The 11,722-nt window shown below is 35.3% G+C and overlaps 1 pseudogene; it reads right to left on the bottom strand.

The window, feature by feature from the left end:
- Positions 1–11,469, bottom strand: LOC111891346 (polyubiquitin-like; annotated as a pseudogene).
- Between the last annotated feature and the right edge of the window lie 253 nt (positions 11,470–11,722).

Genomic DNA, 11,722 nt, shown 5'->3' with positions numbered 1-11,722 from the left:
TTAATTGGAATGCCCTCTTTTTCCTTAATCTTTGCCTTCACATCTTTAATGGTGTCTGATAATTCCACATCCAGCCTGATGGTCTTCCATGTCATAATCTGAACAAAAATATTCATATCACATACTTCCAACCTCAAAACTAGATCCAATGTAGATTTCTCTTGGATGTTATAATCAGCCAAAGTTCTACCATCCTCATCGAGCTTCTTTGCAGCAATGAACAATCGTTGGTGATGCCGAGGAATCCCCTCTTTTTCCTGAATCTGATCCTTCAAGTTATCAATGCTCCCATAGTACCCCCACCTTAGCTTCATGGTTTTGCATGTGAAAGTCTTAACCAATATCCAGTTAAAACCTCCTACCAGCCTCAAATACATATCCAATGTAGACTCGTTTTGGATGTTATAATCCCTCAAAGTTTTATCATCCTGGAGTCCCTTGCAATCAAAGATCAAACGCTGGTAATCCACTAAAATCCCCTCTATCTCCAGAATCTTTACCTTCACACTATAAATAGTCTCTGAGCTCTCCACCGCCAACGTGATGGTCTTCCCGTCTTGAAATTTAACAAAAATCTTCATATCACATTGTCCCGATCGAACAAGGTACACTGTAGATTCCTTTTTGATGTTATAATCTCTCAAAGTTCTACCATCCTCGAAGTTCATTCACACCATGAATGGTATCCGAGCTCTTTACAACCAGTGTGATCGTCTTCCCTGTCAAAGTCTTCACAAAACTCAGCATATCATCTCCAAACTGTTGGCTCAGGTGCAATATAGATTCTTTTTGGATATTATAATCAGCCAAAGTTCTAGGACCCTCAAGGTTCTCCCCAGCAATGATCAACCGTTGTTGATGCAGTGGAATCCCCTCTATACCCTGAATCTTGGCCTTCACTTCACCAATGGTATCGAAGTTTTTAACTTTTAAAGCGATGGTCTTGCCCATTAGCGTTCTGACAAATATCATCATCCCGAGATGCAGCGTAGATTCCTTCTGAACTTTATAATGAGCAAGATTCCAACCATATTCTAGATGTTTTCCGTCAAAGATAAGCGTCTGCTGATCGGGAGGGATGCCTTCCTTTTCTTGAATCTTGTCTTTGACGTCGTAGATGGAAGTCGAACTCTCCACCTCCAACGTAATGGTCTTGCCCGTCAGGGTTTTCACGAAGAACTGCATACCGCCACGAAGAATGAAGATGAGGAGAGAGGCTTTCTAATGACCCAACATTTGACTCTCGGATTCTATTCGCTCCGTATCCTCTTTTGTCGCTTTCAAATTTCCATAAAAAATAGTTAATTTTAAAAAAATGACAAAATTGCAAAAATGGTCCATGTGGTTGGCAAATTTATGTGATTTTTGTCCAAAACAAAAACGTTTGTGCACTACTGGTCCAAAATTGGATCTTTCTACCGTTTTTGGTCCTTATGGTTGGCATTATTGTGTGGCTTTGGTCCATACCCTACCTGAAATGACAAAAATGTCCTTAATTAATTCTTTTTTTAAATTTCTTTCTATTAATTTCTTATTATCTCAATTAAAAACCAAGATAAAATACTAATTACCCACCCCACCCCTCCTAATTTCTTTTTAATATTTGGAACCACCACCATATCGTCACCACCACCGACGAACCTCCCTCCTCCTCATCGGAACACCACCATTCTCCTTTGGCACCCAATATAATACCTTTATAGGAACCTCTTTAAACCACCCTTATACCGCTACCAACAGCCACCTACATCAGTATGACCACCTACACCACACCAACCGATCAACCCCCTACAGCCACCACTTATTTTAAACATTTTATTCCAGCCATCTGTATCATCACGACCAAGATGAACCCTAATGTAAAGATGATGATTTATTCAAGTATATGGTGTCTAGGTTTGTGTACCCTTGATTTCGCAAATGCATGGATGAATTGACAACGTGGAAATGTTTCCTAGTCCATACCCTTCCCTTTCCAATATCTAGAAATCGAAATAAAAATAGAAATCATATCATCTGTCAAAATCGGAGGAAGGGAGAAGTATGGAGGGACTGTAGGTGGGTCAATCAACGTTTGGATGAACACAATTTTCGAATGGAGAACCAGATGAACGATGATGGTTTTTTATAGCAATATAGTTGGTGGTAGTTGATGATAGTTATCGGCCCCCTCTGCACCACTGGCGTTCATCTCTATTAACTTTGTTTATGCATAGATCTGGTAGTGGTAACAACATAAGAAACAGAAAAGAGAGATGGAGAACTTCTCAATCCAAATTTGTATCTCGATTTGGATGAACTCCGGTGGGTGGCGATGTTGAAGGTTGACGGCGAGAATGGAGGTTGTAGAAGACCAGATTTGTAGCAGAGAAGTGTTGGCGGTGGTGAACCGGATACCGCCCATCGAGCATGTTTTTCAGGCGATTATAGTAGCCGACTACGAAAGGGGAGGTGGCAGCATCTGGCGGCGGGTGGCTATAGTGACTTCCTGATGTAGAGGCTGAAAACAAATTGCCAAAATCACTTTTAGGTTTAAGTGGTGGTGGGGGGTTTTTAAAAATAGATAATAAAAAAATGGAAAAACAAACTATAAGGGCATAATGGTCTTTTTAAGTAGATAGGGACCAAAAACGATAGAAAGATTCAATTTTGGACCAGTGGTGCACCGATGTTTCGTTTTGGACCAAAAACACATAAATTTGCCAACCACAGGGACCATTTTTGCAATTTTGTCAAAAAAAAATTTATATTTTGTGTTTTTTTTTTAATTCATATCTATTTTTTTCATGTAACATACTATATATATATATATATATATATATATATATATATATATATATATATATATATATATAATTTTTTCATTTTTTTTTCAAAAAAAAACCCTTAACCTTCTTAATGTTTCGAAATACATCCTCGACTTTTTTAGATTTTTCTAAAAAAAACTCTAATATTTCACCAAAAAAATGCCATATTGAAAAAAATAAAAAAAAATACAAGGTTTTTTCATGAAAAAAAAAAATAAAAATGATGTTTAATCCTTCCGAAGTTCATAATAATTCCGTATATATCATTTTTTTTCTAAAACGACAAAAATAATATAGTTCTAACTACCACCTATGTCATAAGTGAGACCTGAAGTTATGACCTTTCAAATGAGAGGATTGCTCATTACCGCCAGATCAAATGCCTTTTTGTACTTATATATCATTTTTAACCTATTAAAATCATATTTATATCTAATCTTATAATTTAATGAGGTATTAATAAATTTAATACAAAAAATATATATTTAAATATCAAAATAAAAGGTGATTGTACTAAATCACCTTTTCCAAATTATTAATAAATAGAACTAAGTAGATTTAATTAGCATTAAACCTAATTAATATGGCAAAACCTCAAACACGTGAATTCTAAACTCAAAAACGTGAAATCTCTAAGACTTTCATCACGTTTTCTTCTTCTTCAAGCTGTGAGAATGTCTGCCTTCATTTCTTCGAATATCGTTGCTAGAACCATCGTATTTCTTCACAACAGGTAAATATTATTCTTCCTTCGATTAATTTTGGTTTTGATTAACTTTTTGCATCGATTAATTTTTGGTTCTGCATTCAATCATGTTTGGTTTTCAATAGACAGTTTATTATCCTCATCTTTGATGGATAATGAGGTTGATGCACCAAGATGGGACATAAGTACTCACACGCCCATAATTAAGTAAGTTTTTATCAACAATGGAATGATACTTTATGTTTCCATTCGATTTTATTAACCGTTTTTTTTTCATTGTGGTTATCAGACAAATAATATCGGAATTCAAGTTTAAATTGAAATATGAAGGCTTCTTTCGGTTAGCTAGGAACTCCTGTAGGCAAGTGTATTCCTTTGGATCTACAAAATGTCTCTATATAGACACGTTTTCATATAACTTAAATCATCTAGTTGAAGAGGTGAAAAAACACTATCAGTCACAAAGCGATATCTTTTTGTCAATAGTAGTTGTTGACAAATACGTAAAAGAGCAATGCTTTATTGAACTTGATAGCGATAAGAGTTTCATGGTGATGCTAAACATGTATAATGAGGATAAAGAAGTAACAATTTATGTATCGTCCTCGAGATTCTTTCCAACAATGAACAAACGCTGGTGAATTAGTGGAATTCCCTCAATTTCGTGAATCTTTGCATTCACATCGTCAATGGGCTCCGAGCTATCTATAGTCAGCATGATTGGATTCTTGGATGCCATGATCCCTCAAACTTGTACAATCTTCAAGGTTCTTTCCAGAAAACATCAAATGCTGGTAGTGTCGTGGAATCTTCTCTTTCTCATGAATCATTCGTTTCATATTACTAATGGTCAGACTTCCACCCTTGGACACCACTAGCTGATGGTCTTCCCTGTTGAAGTCTTAAGAAAAATCTTTATACCACCTCCTCACTCTCTCGAAATCAGGTGCAATACAGATTCATTCTGGACGTTACAATCTGCCAAAGTTGTATACCCCTCAGGTTGATTTTGTCTAAAGACCAGACACTGTTGATAATTTGGAAACCCAGTTATGTCCTGAATCCTTTCCATCACATATTTCACATTCCCAATGGTCTCCGAGTTCTCAACCACCAGCGTGTAGGTATGCCCTAACAAACTTTTCACAAAAATCTGCATGTCTCCTTCCAACCTTAAACCCAGGTGCAATGTAGATTCTTTTTGTATGTTCTAATCCGCTAAAGTTCTAGTACCCTCAAGGTTCTTCTCAGCAATGGTCAAAAGTTGATGTTGCGGTAGAATCCACTCTATGTACGCCATCTTCTAGCTGCTTTCGAGCAAAGATAAGCTTCTGCTGACGGCAGTAATCCCTTCCTTGTCATGTATCGTTGACTTGGCATTGACAATCGTGTCTGAACTATGGACCTCCAAGGAAATGGTCTTGCCAGTGAGTGTTTTGGTGAAGAGTGTGGCTTCTAGACGGCTAGGGTTTTTCCGTCATGGCCTGAGGACGAAGAACGAGGAGAGAAAGCTAGAAAGGGCCTGTTGGCGGAGATATCAATATCTTTCTTTGTCATTTCCGATGATTTTCTAAAAGGAAGAAACTGCATCAAAATGAAAATGTATTGCATAAAAAAGTTATTGAATATTTTAATAATACAATAATAATTTTATGTGAATATTTTCTTTTATCTAAAAATATTTTACAAAAAAGTAAAAAGTGCATCATCGGTTCATATTATTTGTTATTATTATTTTGTTTAGTAAAAAAGTTTTTATAGAAAAATACAAAAATGGTCCATTTGTTATGTATCTTTTTTAACCAAGTCTATTTTTTTTTAATTAGCATATGTACCACCCTACGGTTTATTTTTGTCACGTAATTAGTCCCCATATCGAATGTCATCTTGTCCTGTTAAATCGAATCATGTGTGACGCACATTAGGGCAAAATCGTTATTTTGGGTTTGTTATTGTCGCTAGTCATATGTACGATCATGATGAATATTTTCATTAATCGTCCTCAAAATTAACTTTCGTTTCTTATTCCAAGAGTAGGGTGATCGCGGTTCGGTTTGAAACCGTGATACTGATCGCGGTTTTACGATTTATATTTTTCTTAACGGTTTGGCTTGCGGTTTTGATCTTTTCAAACTGTAGTTAACGATTTGGCTTACGGTTTTTAAGATTTCAAACCGTGTTAAAACCGGATCGGACCGTAAGATTTATATATATATATATATATATATATATATATATATATATATATATATATATATATATATATATATATATATATGTGTGTGTGTGTGTGTGTAATTGTATTTTGTTGTATTATATATTATTTTTTATATATATGACAACCACAAAGTTAGATGTGGGATTTGGCGTTTGAATTAGAAAATGTCATGGTAACTAAAGTAGACTTTGGCTTATGAATTGTGCATGCTAAAAATTTAAGGGTTGGAATGCAGGAGTGATTGAAACTGTTACACTTGTCTTTACTACTTTTTGAAATTGTACAAGTGAATGTTCATTCTTTTTAATGTTTACTGAAATGGAGTGAAAAGTTACGTTGTAAACTCATCTTTAATTATGGAAGTCTTTATCTTTACAATTCATTTCATGAATTTTACATTAGTCCACATTTGCATTTTGTTATAGCGTATAGTTCATGGTTTAATTAATTTTTTTTGTATGGTCTGTCCTTTATACATATAAGATGCTTATTTTATCTTTTTTAATACTTCGTGCCATGTATTCCGAGCTTCTGACTATAGCTCCGCTTGCACCGACAATATCGACTGACAGATAGTTTTCTTCTCATGGTTTTATATTGAATTTTTGGTGTGATGTTTTAATATTAACTTTTTGGACAGCAAAGGCTTATGAAATTAATGACATTTTGGAAGTGGATAACATTGTGGAAATGATCTTGCTGATAATGGAAAAAATACTTGCTGTTTTTATTTACTGTTTGTGTGTATTAGTCTAATATTTGATGTAATGGAACAATATTTGCTGCTTTTTATTTACTGTTTCGACAGTTTTTTGGCTGCTTTGACAGCTTTAATATTACAGTTTTTTTTAACAATATTTGACAGAATTTTTGTTGTTTTGACAACTTCAATATTGCAGTTTTTTAACAATATTTCGCAGAATTTTTGCTGTTTTGACAGCTTCAATTTGCAATTTTTTTAACAATATTTGGCAGAATTTTATTTGTTTTAACATATTGTAGTTTTTTTAACAATCTAATGGACTCGATTAAAATGGGCCTAAAAAACCCAAACCGTGAAACCAAACCGGAGTCAAACCGTTAGTAACAGTTTGGTTTTGTTCGGTTTTAATTTTTGAACGGTTCGGTTTTGGTTTTCTCTTGACAAAAACCGTAACTAATGGTTTGGTTTCGGTTTAACCCTAAAAACCGAATAAACCGAACCGTAAACACCCCTATCCAAGAGTACAACATATGCCTACAAAATCATTTTATTCCTCCCAAATCTTCTTAGATTGAAAAACCTAGTAACAAAGGTTGTGAGGAAGTTCATCATGGTAGTAACAACGTGAAGTGTCAATTCTAGTGATGATGATGAAGACATGAATGCGATTTACGGTATGTGATTATTCCATAGTTCACTGAATATGGTTTTTGTGTTATATTAACCAATTCTTCATATTTTTTTTAGATGGGAATCATACTATGTTTTCATTACATATAAATCACGTAGGTGAATAGCATGCTACATCGGAAGACAATATGCCAATGGTACAAATTTTTATGTATATTTTTTCAATGGAATCACACTTGGAAGCTCGTTGGTTTAATTACCTTCTTGTCACAAAGCTCATTGATTTACCTTCCAGTCACAGACCCATTAGATTAAAATGGGTATTCAATGTTAAAAAAGATGATTCAGAATAGTTGTCGAGTATAAGGCTTGTTTCATTGCAAGGGGTTTTGTGTAAAAACAAGATATTTGATATGGATCTGGAAAAACAAGTACCACAACCCGCAACCCGACCCAATAGAATTAAAAGAAGACCCGCCAGATATAAGGATTGAAGACCTGGTCAACAATGGCTCTATTATTGTTGAAGAAGTATCTCATGCATGCATCATTTTAGGAGAAATAAGTGGGAAACCACTCTAGCAGTCAATTGCACGCTTACATGTTTTCCTTTTTCTTTGCTACTTTATGCATTATGTTTGTTCTGTTTGCTATTTAAGTTGTAACTTGCATTGGAATGAGATATCAGAAAATAGCCCCAATCTTGCCTCTTGTCTCTGCAACTATTCTCTTCTCTGGAGCTTAACCCACTCAACGTGTTGTATGAATATTACTTTAGCGGGTTAACGGAGTTAAAAGATACACCATTTAGACATAAGGATCGCCTTTCTAAATGGTGAGATAATATCACATCCCGAAGGCTTTGTTTTCAAAATAATCTAACATAAAGTTTACAAGCTTTCTAAAGCGCTTTATGTGTTATGTCATTAAAGTTTTCGAGCTTTTTAAAGCTCATTATGTGTTACGTCTGAAGGCATGGAATATTTTCTTGGACAAAATTAAACTTGAAGAGTATTGGGTTCCAAAGTTGTTCGTATGATCAAGCCGACACTCATTCGGGTATTAAAGAACTTTCTTTATCGAATTTCATTCGGGTATCAAAGAACTTGCTTCATTTCTATCAAGATGATCTTATTGATACATGCTCTAATTGATTTGTCCATTCTCCACACATTCCCGAATGAAATGAAACTACATATTAATGTGGTTTTCCGAATATTGATCTTGTGAGGATGTCGTCGACCATAAAAGCACAAGTGACATGGTTTTCTATCTTGGGTGAAGCATTATCATGTGGGAATCGTAAAAACAAAAGATTGTAGCATAATCAACTTACGAAGTGGAATTCATGGCTGCTACAGTGGCGGCTTGCCAAAAAATTTATTTGGCAAAATAAACGAGTATAAAGGAGAGCCAATAAAACTTTTTGTTGATAAAAAACTGGCAATCCAATTGATGAAGTTTTTTTATTCCACTGGCTACACAAACACAATAATACTAAATTTTATTTCATTCGGGAATGTGCGGAGAATGGACAAATCATTGTTGAATTTATATCCTCGAAAGAGCAAAAGGCAGACATACGTAGACATACTTACTAAGAAGTTGGCGGGAGAAAACTTTACCAACATGTGCAAAAGCTTCAAATGATTAATCTGGATCCGGATCCATTTAAAAGGGGGAATGTGGAATATTAACCGAGTATTCCTAAATTAAAATAGGTGGAAATTTTATATAGTCTTGGAGTATCCACAATTGGGGTTTAATAAGAGTTGAATAGATTGAATAGATGGTTAGTGGAGTGTGAATGATGACATGGTATAAGAGTTGAATAGATTGAATAGATGGTTAGTGGAGTGTGAATGATGACATGGAGAAGAGTTGAATGAGAGAGTTGTATAATCATTGAGTGGTTCAATGGATTTGATGTTTTCTTTTTCAATTAAATTTCAAACCAAATGTAAGAATCCATTAAACTCTGTAGAGTTTAATGGAGTATGGATGTTAAAGAGTACAGTTGAATAAAAACTAAAATATTGATGTGGTAGTGATATGACAATCCATTGAACTTCATAGAGTTTAATGGATTATGGATACCCTTTGTTTGAGTCAAATATGTAGTTTCTTTTGCTTGTCTCTTGGAGCAAGTCATATAGTGTTATTTAAATAAATGAAGAAACCTTGTCTTTGGTTCACATATTTCTCATCTATCTCTTTCTTTTTTCTGATCTCGACAAGCCAAGTTGATATAAATAATTTTCTCAAACTCATATATATTGTCACTCCACCGTATTGATCCAATTATTTAACAACTACATTCTCGTTTCTTATGTTCTTGGTTGATTATTTTTCGTATGTTCGGCACACCATTTTCTTAAGCATCGGACGACGATCCTTTGGTCAGTTGTTGGAACAAACGACATAACTTGAAGAAAGATTGGATGTCATAAGATCTATAAGACCAACATAATCATAAAAAATTAAATAATCCTAGACTTCTCTTAATATAAAAAGCCTAGACGAAGAACTTGTTAAAACTCTTCTTATACTTCCTTTCTTGTGAATGAATCACCAATGGGGATGGATGTCAACACTTTCTTATGCTTCAATTCTTGTAAATGTAACTCGAATGGAAGGGCTGCATGTGTTATCACAGAAGCATGAAATAAAAGGATTGTCATGGGTGTGATAGTGGGGTTGGAAGGTTTTGAAATCTTAGACGTATTCTTTGTCGATGATCTGAATTGTTTGGGGGAATATTGGTCCCTCGAACATTCTACAAATATTGTTCAACTTCTTACATGTTTTATCTTGTGTCAGAGTAATCTGTTTGAGGTGGAGTTAAAGTTAGGGAGGTGGATAATATGACTAATGTTCGTAACAGAAAACCTACAAACCTTTCATTTCACTATCTGTCTTCCTAATTATAGCTTGACCAAGCAAGAAGGTTGATTAAAAGTTATACAAAAAAATTCTAAATAAAGTTATCAAATTGGAAGGTAAGGATTTTTCGAATGGCGGAGATCTACCTTAATAAATAAGTTCATGGAAGCTTGGCTACTTACTATGTTGGAAAGGATGTTGTGTAATTTCTTCTAAAGAGGTAGTGTTAGGGAAACTGGTTGATGTGTGTCAAATGGTATATGGTTAACCTTGTGTTCCAATATTTAATAAAGGAAAGAAAAAAAAAGATATGGTTCAGAAATCAGAAGGCCAAGTCACACAAAAATCTTAGTCAAACATCTATGAAGAGATAGGGTTCAGAAATTGGGATCAACATGAAGACAGTACACAATGAAGATACATTGTCTTCATGATCGACCACTTACAGTTACACACAGGAGAAGCTTCAGCGTACCCTCCGCCTCAATATGATGATCTGCCAGAGCCCGTTCATCTTCTAGCTTCCTCCCTAAATATGTAAGTCTCTACTGATTAATTGGAATGCCCTCTTTTTCCTTAATCTTTGCCTTCACATCTTTAATGGTGTCTGATAATTCCACATACTTCCAACCTCAAAACCAGATCCAATGTAGATTTCTCTTGGATGTTATAATCAGCCAAAGTTCTACCATCCTCATCAAGCTTCTTTGCAGCAATGAACAATCGCTGGTGATGCCGTGGAATCCCCTCTTTTTCCTGAATCTGTGCCTTCAAATCATCAATGCTCCCAAACAATCCCCATCTTAGCTTCATGGTTTTGCCTATGAAAGACTTAACCAATATCTTCATATAACATTGTCCGGATCGAACAAGGTGCACGGTAGATTCCTTTGTGATGTTATAATCTCTCAAAGTTCTACCATCCTCCTCGAAGTTCTTTCCCGGAACTATTAAACGGTATTGAGACAATGGAGTCCCATCTATGTCTCCAATCTTTTCTTTCACATCACGAACGGTATCCGAGCTCCTTACAACCACAATGATCGTCTTCCCTGTCAAAGTCTTCACAAAAATCCGCATATCATCTCCAAACTGTTGACTCAGGTGCAATATAGATTCTTTTTGGAGGTTATAATCAGCCAACGTTCTAGGACCCTCGAGGTTCTCCCCAGCAATGATCAACCGTTGTTGATGCAGTGGAATCCCTTCTATATCCTGAATCTTGGCCTTCACTTCACCAATGGTATCGCAGCTTTTAACATTTAAAGCGATGGACTTGCCCATTGGGGTACTGACAAAGATCTGCATTCCGAGATGCAGCATAGATTCCTCGTGAACATTATAATCAGCAAGAGTTTTACCGTCATATACTAGATGTTTTTCCGACAAAGATAAGCGTCTGCTGATCGGGAGGGATCCTTTCCTTGTACTGAATCTTGTCTTTGACGTTGTAGATTCTATCCGCACTCTCAACCTCCAACTTAATGGTCTTGTCGGTGAGGATTTTCACGAAGATCTTCATACCGCTACGAAGAATGAAGTTGAGAAGAGTGGGTTGTGACTTGTGAGAGATGAATTTAAGTGGAGATACATGGGATTATTTTTTAATTTGGATTCGGATTTTGTTTGATCGCTCCATATCCTTCTTTGTCGCTGATTAGAGGGTGTTTGGGGTATTCTTCAGAGAGCAAAAGAATTTTTGGGAAAAGATAACAGACAAAAGATGTTTGGGAAAAGCTCCTTCAAATCTCCTTTTGGATCTTTTAAAGAAGGAA

This window comes from Lactuca sativa, chromosome 5 (assembly GCF_002870075.4).
Source record: "Lactuca sativa cultivar Salinas chromosome 5, Lsat_Salinas_v11, whole genome shotgun sequence".
Lineage (NCBI taxonomy): Eukaryota > Viridiplantae > Streptophyta > Magnoliopsida > Asterales > Asteraceae > Lactuca > Lactuca sativa.
The sequence above is the reverse complement of the archived record's forward strand: the minus strand, read 5'-3'. Positions and strand labels throughout refer to the sequence as shown.